The following is a 13,229-nucleotide window of genomic DNA, read 5'->3' on the forward strand; positions in this document are numbered from 1 at the left end:
GTTATTTTCTTTTTAAAAACTATTTTAATTCAGGAAATATAATTACACATGGTCAAGTTTCAAGTTTGGAATTTTTTTAAGTCCTATATCTATAATTAATGTCATTTATTGATAAAGTTTATACGATAAGAGAAATAATCAAATCATTTAGATTTCTATAATATTTTCCTATAAAATTTTTTTATGTTCAAAAAATCTTATTCTTTATAATAAACGAATTTTTATTAATTATATTCCATAGAAACCATTAATACGAATTACTTTATATGCAAAATATTAGCTGCTCGGCCACGCATTGTGAAGACTACCGCACTTCCCTTGTCTCCCCTTTTGTTCACAATTTCATGATTTTTAATTTTTTGGAACTCTTTAATTTTTATCGAATCAGCTTAAACACACACAAAATCCGCAAACACACGCCCTTTAGTCCAGTCACATACAGACGCACAGAACAATTATACTTATACAGTGTGTCCACGGATAGAGGTAACGATACTTAGAGTAAATTTTTTAATTTTCCATTTTAAGAAAAAAGTCATTCTTTATAAATAATTGAAAAGTATGCAGGCATATTTAAAACTTCTATATACATAACTAGCTGTTACCCGCCCGCTTTGCGTGGCGTAAAATATACCCGCTTTGCTGGGCAACATCCCCACTTGCACCCCTCCCTCCACATTTCCTTGCGTTGGATAACAGTTTTGTAATGTACACGTCATGCTCTTTTATTTGATACCCCACTTAGGTATATTTGTAAATATTCGATATTTCCTTCCCACTTTCTCGCTACAACTTTCTACCCACCGAAGGTAAAAAAAATTTCTAAATGTAATTTAAAACATTCTGACCAAGTTTTGAACTATTAAAAGCCATAATTTAAAAATATGAATTTTTTAGTCATGAACACCCCCGCAACCCCCCTTGTGGGTAGAATTTCGTAAAATCCGTTCTTAGCTGACCTCTACTTGGCAAAAGGAATATTCCTGCCAAATTTCAAGTCTCTAGGTCTTATAGTTCCAGAGATATCGTGATGAGTGACTATCTATCTATATCTATAGAAAGTCTCCTATATATATAAGATATACAAGGTAGCCAAAAATTTGGAATCACTATTTTTATTTTTGGTAAACTACCCTTCTTTTTTGACAAAATGTCACTAAGAAAAGTTGCTCGCAATTTGCAATTATGACTCTATACAAAATATCAACACCCCTAGGTTTTTTTCTGTTGGGTTATCTCAAATAAAAAGTTTATAATTGTGATCTAAATGACGACGAAAATCTTTGAAAACAAAAAATCATGATAAATTTTCGTACATACACTGCATAAAGTTTATAAAAAATTAGGGTTTTGGTTGAAAATTTTGTTATGGTAGAATGAGAACATGTTAATTGATTTAATGTTAATTTCTTTGTTACGTTTTTTAGTACTTACAACTTTTGTTCAAATAAAAAATGATGTTTTAATTAAACTACACGGATCTTCTTGATATCCTTGTAGAGGTTATTGTATAGAGTCAAAATTGTTAATTGCGAGCAACTTTTCTTAATAACATTTTGTCAAATATTAAAAATAAAGGGAAATACATGGGTACTTTTCAGAATAAGCAAATTTTTTTAATAACTTATTATTTACAAACTTACTATTGAACATTGCAAATTACGGGGAGATAATTTTCGGGGAGAAATAAATATTATTATCTCGTCAAATGTACCAAATAGACTGTAAATGGTTAACCGGGGGTTTTTGAGGTCGCTGAATCCGAATCCGATGTTAAAAAAATTCCTCGGAGTACCTGTGGACCTAAGCATCCTGACTTCAAAAGCAGAACTATAAGAAAAAATTTTTGAAAAAAATTTTTACTTTTTTTTAAAAAAGTTTTCAATAATCATGAAACGTGAAGATATTAAAAACATTTTTGAAAAAATTCATTAATCATTATTTACTATGTTATATGTACAAAAATGCAAAAAGGAAAATTATCTACCCATAATTTGCAAAGTTTATAAATATCTTTTAGAACCTAAAGCAAAAAAAACCGCATCACGAATCATCTTACTTTAGAAATTTTGGCGGTAAAATGTTAAATTTCCTCGTCTATGCATTTAATGCAAGTAAAAAGATTTCTTTCATGATTCAATTCAAAGTATTAAGATATATAAAATCATTTAAATATTTTTCAAAGGTCGATACATAGCTAATTAAAAAGAAAAAACATTTATGATGTCATAAAATTCTTTATAATGATATAGTTTCTCTGCATAGACAATCAATTATTATAGGTACTAGTTCTCTGATTATGAATTAATTAGAAGAAGTTAATCAATTAAATTCTAGACTTTAAATCATACATATGATAATTATTATTATTTATCAAAATAGGAAATACGTTTGATAGAGTTAAGAAAAAAACAATAACAGAAAGGTTTTTTTCCAAGTGGCATTGAATGTATATTATTAATACCTATCACTGAAAATAACTATAGAGTGTATTTTCCAATTAGTTCTGATCTGTATTTGCACTGAATGTTACAGAAAATGCAGAGCAATTAGTTTATTAACCGACTTCAAAAAAAAGGAAGTTCTCAATTCGACTGTATTTTTTTGTTTAATATTTTTTACCTCAGAACTTTCGATTGGGTGAACCGATTTTAATGATTCTTTGTCTATTTGAAAGCTGGTGCTTCCCGTGTGGTCCTATTTGGTCCAGTTCTGACATCCACGGCATCCATGAGAAAACCATAAATTTGCAATAAGTATGCACGACAAGAGGACGAATAACTCAATATCACGCCAACCGATTTCGATAATTCTTTTTTTAGTGACAAATATGCACTAAAAAGTAAAAAAATTACGATAATATAATGTAGCTAAAATTATTGTTATTTTTGGAGTCGGTGTCAGCCAAGCTAGTGTAGCAAACTGTTCTGTCCCAGTTGTTTCCTTGGTTGATACCGACTCCGAAAATAACAATAATTTTAACTACATTATATTATCGTTATTTTTTTACTTTTTAGTGCATATTAATTTGTTTTGGAAATGTTTTTCTTTTGAAGTCGGTTTTCTGTTTGTTAAAAGTTTTTTTATTTTTTCATGATATTTTCAAAAGTTAACAGAATCGTGTAACGTCATAATCTTAATTAATAATTGTATACAGTGTATGCCAATCCATTAACATTTTTACGTCACAAGAATGTTTTACGAACACAAGACTGTTTTTGTCGGGCGTTTTCGTTTCTCTTTTGAAAAGTTCTTTCAAAACTGTCTGTAACTTTAAAATTATCATGAAAAAATAAAAACAGTTTTAATTAAAGAGAATTGAAAAAAATACACTCGAACCAGGACTCGAACCCGGACTTCTTGGATTCATGTCAAGCGCCCTACCAATTAGGCTATTCGAGTTCTAGACACGAATGCAATTTTTTCAACTCAATGAATTTTTTACTTTGTTTATCCACCTTATTTATTATTATTACTTATTATATTGTGTGCATAATTAAATGTGAACAACAATAATAAGTAATAATAATAAATAAGGTGGATAAACAAAGTAAAAAATTCATTGAGTTGAAAAAATTGCATTCGTGTCTAGAACTCGAATAGCCTAATTGGTAGGGCACTTGACATGAATCCAAGAAGTCCGGGTTCGAGTCCTGGTTCGAGTGTATTTTTTTCAATTCTCTTTAATTAAGATTGCTAGACAAGACATTTGTCAATTTAGTTTACGATTGAATGTAACATATTATATATCAAAATTAGTCGAAAGACCATGATGTAAATATTGTGTGCATAATTAAATGTGAACAACAATAATAAGTAAAAACAGTTTTGTTATAAAACTTATATGATCTTTTCATTTTTGTCAAAAAAATATTTGGTTCAAAATTCCAATTCCAAAAGAATATTTCTTGAATTGATTCTTTTTATGCCATTTTCCGTGAATATCCATTATCAAGTGTAAAATGTAATAGACCACTGGCTGAACTAATACTCTTTGGATGTTCGACAAGCGAAAAAAAACCTTAAATAAGGCCAGTAAGAAAATTTCAAAGTTTTGATATGTGATCTTTTGGAATTGCAGTGACAATATGCGGTATGAAAAATAAAGCTTACGATTTACGAAGCTTTACGATTTTTCGTAGACAAGTAACTATTGTTCTAATAGTTTCGGAAAATTTTTTTTGAAACATTTTTTCGTAGCTATCGTTGTTTATCCGAGAAGGCGCAAATTAGGACAAAACTTTGGTGTCCATTTCCTCCAAGACTAGAAAAGATAGGCAGTTGAAAATTTCCTGGTAGCTTCAACTAATGGTCATGTGAAAGTTCTCGAAAAAAAAAAAAAAATGTCTGGAAAATACTAATACCGGAAAATGGCCTTATATTGCATCGGATTTTTAAACTTTTTAAACTTTACTAATTTATTAAAAATAATGCAAACATTTACATTAAAAACTTTCTAAATACATGGTATTTCAACAATTAACTTAGTCAACTGTTTGTTTTCATTTTTTAAACATTGAATTAATTTTGTATAGATTCAGTTCTTATACGTTTGTCCAGCAACATATGCTTTGCATTTTGATGGGACCTTCGAATTATGAAAACTTTTTTTGTTTTTATGGCGAAAACTGTACATACCGTGTTTTTAAACTGTATAACTTAAAAAAATTAATCATACAATGAAGGAAAAATGACATTCCAATTAAAAATTATACATTTATAAACAATTTAATGTAAATAAAAATTCTTAAGATATAAACAATGTTTATTTTATTTTATTTTAATATTTATCAATTTTAATACACAAACAGGTTAATTTATTCACTTGGTCATGGTTGATGATAGCCGACACAATTCCAAAAAAAATAAAATAAAAAATAAGAAGAAATATGACGTCCATAAATAGATAGGTAGAATATAACTCAGCTTTTCAATCATCAATACATAGTATAAAACAAAGTCGCTTTCTCTGTCCCTATGTCCCTTTGTATGCTTAAATCTTTGAAACTACGCAACGGATTTTGATGCGGTTTTTAATAGATAGAGTGTTTCAAGAGGAAGGTTTTTATGTATAATACATCCATATTATAGTAGAGTAAGGGGTTGAAATAGGGGTTGAAAGGGATATGCTTCAAAAACTAAAAAAGTTGTGCATCGATTAAGCTCAAATATTGACACGATATACAACCAGCTTCAAAGATCTATTGTTTTTATCTACTTTTAACCGTCGGAGGGTAGAAAGGTGTAGCGAGAAAGTGGGAAGGAATTATCGAATATTTACAAATATACCTAAGTGGGGTATCAAATAAAAGAGCATGACGTGTACATTACAAAACTGTTATCCGACGCAAGGAAATGTGGAGGGAGGGGTGCAAGTGGGGATGTTGCCCAGCAAAGCGGGTAGTTCACAGCTAGTTTTTTTATAAAGTCATAAAATTGTAATTTGTATCTCGTGCAAAACATTGACGAAAATAATTGTAATTATTTCTTTTTAGTGAATTGCCGAAGGAAATGGAGCTATTGCATTTGTACTGATGATAGAATTTGAAAAAATTTCTTCAAATGGTCAAAAATGACCATATGTATCTATGTATCTATACGTTTATATATCTGTAAACTCTCGCGATGCAATTAGGTGCAAATAGGTGCGATTTGAATAAAATTTGGTATCAAGAAGCGTTTTGGGATTAGAAAGGTCATGTTCCTTAATGAGAAAAATCGACAGATAAAACAAGAAGTGAGGGGTACTGATGTGATTTTTTCTCTAGAACCTTAGTTTTTGAAATAAATGCTAAAACTAAAAATACAATAATCGATTTTAAGATATGTTATTTTTTCAATCTCTGAGGACTTTCGCTTAGTAACGCAGCTTCTGTGTTACGAATGTTTGTTTAATTTTCTACAGTTAGTTACCTATAATAATAATATACTAATATTATGTTTATTCAGCCTGTTTCTTATGTCTCACATTTTTGATCTAAAATAGAGAACAGTATTTCGAATTTCTATGGTTGCCTCAAATTACTCTTACACCAAGGATAAAAGCGTTTTATATACGGCATGTGTGTATATCATAACATTCAAATCGAGTTATTAACATGTGAAAATAAACAATTGACTGAGTTAACTGTTGAAATACCATGTATAGACAGCGTTGATGACTCAATCGTTTGTTTTTTTACGTCATGAAAATAAAGAAAGATATCATCCACTCTTTAGATAGCAACACATATGTAACTGATATCCTATATAATACATACTAAAAAATTTGCCGATAATTTGCGCCCTCGCGGGTAAACAGGTATGTTTACGAAAAAATATTTCAAACAAAAGTTGTTTATTTTTTTATAAGGAACATTTTTTATATTTTAACTTTTGTTCTATCTCTAACGGTTTACAAGATGTGTTCTTACGGACCCAAGACCCAATTGACTTATGCTCATTGCTCGTTTACGAACTCAACCTTACTTTTTACGTCCTAAGCACGCTATAAAAATTTTACCTTGATATCTCATTTCCTTTTTGAGACAGACAGACGGACAGACAACCGAAAACGGACTAATTAGTTGAATTTATGAACACCTATACCAAAATTTTGATCATAGCATCAATATTTTTAAGCGTTACAAACTTGGAACTAAACTTAATATACCTTGTATATATTTCATATACATGGTATAAAAATTATTTTCTACAGGTTCAATTATTTGACACTATTGTTTTGTTATCAAAAATATTGTATAATAAATAATATTATTACCAATTTTGCAGAAAATTATTTTTATGGTCATATTAATGGTATTAAATTAATAAAATTCCAATCAAGGTTTCAACAAAAAATATTTTATAATGAATAAGCTATTGTTTGTTTAATTTTAGAGATATGGTATAGGTACATCGAGGCCTTTGACATATTTTTTTATGGCTAATTAAAGTGTAGATATATGTATAATTGTAAATTTTTCATTTGAAATATAAAAATTTATGAGGGTTTTTATTGCTTAATGAAAATTTTCATATTTTAAATGGCATTTAGAAAATTAATTACTATAATGAAGTGTACAAATTCTTTTTTAATAAAAAAAAGACGTTTTTACCAGCTTTTATTTTTTATTTTCGCCTGTCCCGTTGTCTGTATGTAATCAAATTTTTCTTCATATAAATACACGATATTCCACGAATAGATGATACACGAAGTGTATTTTACAAGCTTTTATTTAGTTTCACCTGTCCCATTGTCTATCTGTAATCAAATCTTGCAAGTCAAATTTGATATACTTCCCAATTTCCGATTGAGCTGAAATTTTGCATGCACATTTAGTTTGGATGACAATGCATGGTAAAGTTGTAGCTTCCTGATTTTCCCATCGCTTCCACCATATTTGATATATGTATAAATTTTTTTAAGTCTTAAATTAAAAATTTTAATAAAAAATTCTTTTTAAGAGACATGTTTTTATTGTACTAAAAAGTAGAAAATAATTTTATCTATGAGTCACTCATATCCGACTATTTGTAAAAGCTTGAGGCGCTTAATATCAAGAATGAATCGAAAAATAATTAGGCATATGAAGTAGATGAGGCGTTCCGATTCATTTATGATATTTTAATTTGAACGTCTCAAGCTTTTACAAATAGTCGGGTATGAGTGACTCATAGATAAAATTATTTTCTACTTTTTAGTACAATAAAAGCTTGTCCCTTGAAACGTATTTTTTATTAAAATTTTTTTTATTAGTTTGACTTGACATTATAATACCCTGCATTTATGTAATAAATCAGATGCAATGCAAGTTTGTAACGCTTAGAAATTTTGATCCATTTCCATGTGTTCGTCTGGCTATATACCTGTATGTCCGGCCATCATTACGATAGTTCAAAAATGAAGGATGATATTTTTCTAGCGTATTCTAGACTTAAGGAGCATCTTTGAGTTTGAAATTCAGCAAAATCGATAAATCAAGCATAAATTCATTGGACCCATCTTTTAAACGGTAGTGTAAGATATAGAAGAAAAGTTAAAATACAAAAAAATATTACTTTAAAAAAAGAAACAACTTTTGTTTGAAATTTTTTCATAAACTCAAACTCAGCTCAAGATGTTTCATAAATGTTTATCTCTAAGAATGTATTTTGTGTATATTTACAATTTTAATAATACTAAGCAATTCAAGCATTAGTACTCAAGCATATTTAAATTAGCACTCAAGCGGAGTATTTAAACAATTAATTCAATTTGTTCTGATTTTTTTTTCATTTAAATTCGTTTTTATTTCTTCGTACGTCTGAATAATCTGATATTTTGCAGACATGTTAAGAACCGATGATAAAACAATATAGACAATAATATTTTTTTCGAAAGTTCACTAAAAATACTAATAAAATAAAAAAAAATGCAAACGTCAGTGACGTCAACACATCGTTTTAGCAACGCCACCGCACGAAGAAATGATAAAATAACAACATGTACAATGATAAATGATTTGTTTCTAAACTTGCTTTCACTATATTATAACGTAATAATTTCATAGAAACAAGCTGAAAAATGTGAATTTAGCGTGCTTTCGATTGACTCATAGCATCAGCGGAATGGTTTAAGTTTTGCGTTTATTTTTGACTGAGTATATGCCAGTTTTATTTCAATTATGAAATCATGAGATTGAGAAACATTTTAATTTTAGTGTGATTGTATAGCTTAAAACTAGAAGAATATTGATAAAAGTTGTATATAAAAATGGCAACATTTTTAAAAGCACTAATTGACTAAAAACCAACATTAATGTACATGGTGCAAAAGGGCTGTTTTTAACAATTAATCTCTCGTTAGCCGTACAGAGAATTGGCTTGAAATTTATACAGAAGACGTAATAAATACTCATTAACTAACATACAAAATATCATATTTTGTGTAACACTATCGTTTTGGTATCAGAAATCCTTAACCAGATTAATCTAAATCACCACTTTTTACTCAGTTTTTTGCGAAATTACTTGATGCAAAAAAATACTTCAGTCTTGTATTAATGCTTTTGTGTTTATGTATGTCTTGTATTAATGTTCAGTTTTGAAAAAGATTTAAAAAAAACCCAATGACCTTTTAAATTTTCCTAAATGACTGTTAAATAATCACAGGACAACATTTATTTATAGATAACTAATTTAATTTCACAAATACAGTTTATATTTTATTTATATAATGAATTCTAAACTTGATACCAATATAATAATAATAATTCCTACCCCAAGGGCTCAAGGAATTTCCCAATAAATTATTTATAAAGACATTTATACGTTTATTGAAAATATATGACGTTAAATACATCGGATAACCTTGATTAATCCCGGCAAAATCTGCCATTGAGCATGATTGATTTTCACATGGAAAATTTTTGCAGGATCTTGTTTAAAACGTGCTTCTGAACGTAAACGTGCAGGTTGCAGATGGGTAAACCGGTAGGATATTGTTTAAACTAATTTTTTTTAAACAAATAAGTAATATTGAACGAAGCACTTCGGAAATTTAATCTTATAATTGGGGTCAAAATTAACAAAAATGCTCTTAGATTAAGTGCTTGCCTGTTAATTGTTAAAAAAGCGAGCGAAAAAAATCACCCATCAGTAACGATTGTCGGTTCCATACATGCTTGGAAGATGGAATTTTCACCAATCGACTCGACATAAACCCGAATTAACAAAAGATTTCGAATAATTTCATTTTCCACAATCAACCCCCGGAAAATTGGAAGAACGGTTTTAGTGATTTTCCGGGGGGTTGTGCCAAATGAATTTTTCGAACTTTTCTGGTAATTTGACTTTATTTCAAGTCGATTGGTGAAAATCCCATCTTTCTAGCATGTACAGAACAGAAAATCGTTATTGTTGGGAGATTTGTCGCGCGATCTCTTAACAATTTACAATCAAGTACTTAAAATGCAAGTAGGTCAAAAATTTTTGCAGGATGTTGTTGAGTAAGCTTTACAGAACAAAAATTTTTTTTACATATTAAAAATCAGTTTTTTTGTAGACTTTTTGAGGAATAAAAATCGTAAAAATAACGTATTTTAAAATTTTACGAATTTTTTACTCGAAAACTGGAGGGTTTAGAGAAAATGCCTAAGAACATTTTTTCTTTATTTTGACCCCAATTATATAATAAAATTTTTTCCGAAGCGATTCGGTCAATATTATTTATTTGTTTAAAAAAATTAGTTTAAACAATATCCTACCAGGTTACCCACCATGTTTTAAATGTGATCGTGCAAAAATTTTCCATTAATCATGCTCAATGACAGATTTTTCCGGGGTTAGATCAAATTTACAGTAGACTCCCTCTGTAATTCGATTATATCTAAATTAGTGATCCCGGTTAAGAAATTTGACCTTGTGTATGTCGTCGGTTGATTTTTCTTTAAGCCTGCATCACGTTTTGCAGAGGTATGTGATACCTTTCTTCTGCGAATTTAGTAAACATTAACGTTCTTTTATGTTTTAAAATAGGCAATTAATATTTATTTTATAATATACTGAGAACCAGTTCAAAATACTTATCTACAATTTATTATTCCTAAAAACAATAAAGATTAAAGAGTGATTGATTTATTTAATAATGATTTTATTTATAATGTGTCATCAGTTTTTAAATTCGAAATAAAATTGTCTTTACATGAAACAAAAAAACATTTAAAAAGTAAAAAAATAACGATAATATAATGTAGTTACAGTTATTATTATTTTTGAAGTCGGTGTAAACCAAGGAAACAACAGTGCCTGACCAGTTACATTAACTTGGCTGATACCGATTCCAAAAATAACAATAATTGTAACTACATTATATTATCGTTATTTTTTTACTTTTATTAAGTGCATATTAATTTATTTTGGAATAGTTTTTTGTTAAAAGTTTTTTTATGTGAGATTTTTAGTAGTGTGAATCTGTACACTAAGTAATTTGTCACTAAAAAAAGAATCATCGAAATCGGTTGGCATGATATTGAGTTATTCATCCATTTGTCGCGCACATACTTAATGCAAATTTAAGACTTATATGGTTTTCTCATGGATGCGATTGCCAGAATTGGACCAAATTGAAATGGGACCACACAGGAAGCACCAACTTTCAAATAAAAAAAGAATCATCAAAATTAGTTCACGCAGTCCAAAGTTTTGAGGTAACAAACATAAAAAAAAATAGTCTAATTGAGATAATTTTCCTTTTTTGAAGTCGGTAAAAAATAACTTTATTGCAAATGAAAGATTCTATATGCCATAATTATGTCTCATCCTTCAATGATCAATCATGGATCATTTACATTGATTAATGTTAATAATTCACAAGTATCAACTTCGACATTCAAATGCAGGCCTGTTAAAGGAGTCATGGTGTCACGAACCAATTCAAATTTTTGTTTTGAATGTGATAATGTATGTACGTTGGATTTAGGAAAAAATAGACCAGGAAAAAGGCCCGAAAAAAATTTCTGTAATAGTGTCCTATTTTTGAACGCAAGGGCTAAAAACTTCAGAACCTAACCAACTCCTCTATCGTCGACAAAAATTCGGGGGTTACAACAAAAACCGTTAATTTTAATAATGTTTAAGGACGTTTCCAAAAAATCACGTTTTCTAAGGATCATCTTTAAATCTTTTTTGTCTCTATTTTATTCATGAATTTTTATATGCATTTTTTCTTTATTTCATTCATGTATCAAACTTTAATTGCATTTTTAAAACTTTTTTTTGACGTAGGTAATCAAAATTTCTAGAAAACCTTCGGACTGATTTCGTAAAACCTTTCTACACTTCACTTACATACTAAATACTAGTTTCTAAACGAAGGATTGTTTTTCAATTGCAACTTATTTTTCAATTGACAAAAAGAGCAAATCAGTTTTTTGATTGAACCTTCACCAAAAATTCAAAAATTAATATTTTGTTAATTTCTTCGTTTAAATTCAAGATAAAATTATGTACTAAAGAAATTCCTTTGGTTTTTTAATTTCAGATGAAGCAATCATGAGTTATCGTGGCTACCACATGGAAAATTTTATTTTGAGGTGACTCGGCTAGCATCACTACCAGTGACTGAATTTTGAATATTTTTTTATGAAAATGTAGCAGAATATTCTGATGTATATTAATAAATAAAAAATTCAAAAAAAAGTTTTTTTTGGGAATCCCAGACCCATGCGCCTTCTTAAGGTTTTTACGAAACAGGATAATTATCAACGTTTCGGTGTTATATTCAAACTTCATCAGACTGCTATACACTTTTATAATAAATTCAATTATATTTTTAAAAGTTTTGGCGCTAATTCTATTCATATGAATGTATTATCTATTAAATAATAATTATGAAATTAATGTGTCATAAAAGGATATAAAAGCGATTAGCTAAAACATACCAACAACATACCTTTTTTCCTGAATCAGCAAAAACAATTAATTTATTTATTTATACATCACAAAAAAAATAAAAACTAGTCTATTATGTATTAATTTAAAAAAAGTAGTTGTCACTCATTAAATAATCTAACTGAATTGCATTTTTTTTTAAATTTCCTGCACTAAATATATTATTATTTTATCAATTAAATTAAAACTGATTTGTTAATTAAAAACATTTAAGCAAATTTTCACAACAGCATTAATAAAAATAAACAACACCTATTTACGAATATATTTTTTGGAAAAATTTCTTTTTTGAAATCTGTCGAATATTCTTTTCATACAAATTCCAGTTATTTGAAAATTGCCTAATATTTTAATATTGTTGTTATAATAATAGCTATTTGCCAAGTATAGTGTTTGTATTCAACCAAACCTAACACGGCAAACTATTATGTATAAATGATTCAAGTTGTTACAAAGAACTTGTTTTTATTTTAAAAATATTATTCACATAATAATCATATACAAGTTTTGTTGATATAGTAGTAATGTGAAACACTAACTCGTTGTATTTAAATACATCATGCTACTTCCATATTCGATATAGGAGTTTTTTTTAAATTATATTTAATATGTATGAATGTATTGTATATATGTTTGCTTGCAAATTTCTTTATTACCTCGTATATTCCAAGCGGCTTGATGGATTTCAACATTTAAGGTATTACAGTACAGTAAAAGATGTTAAAAATTAAGGAAAATGAAATAAACCGCTTACTTTTTGCTAAAACCTTTTCAAATGTATTTCCTAGGTGTCAAATACCATTAATCAGACATGAGTT

Source organism: Chrysoperla carnea, chromosome 2, assembly GCF_905475395.1.
Source record: "Chrysoperla carnea chromosome 2, inChrCarn1.1, whole genome shotgun sequence".
Taxonomy (NCBI): Eukaryota; Metazoa; Arthropoda; class Insecta; order Neuroptera; family Chrysopidae; genus Chrysoperla; species Chrysoperla carnea.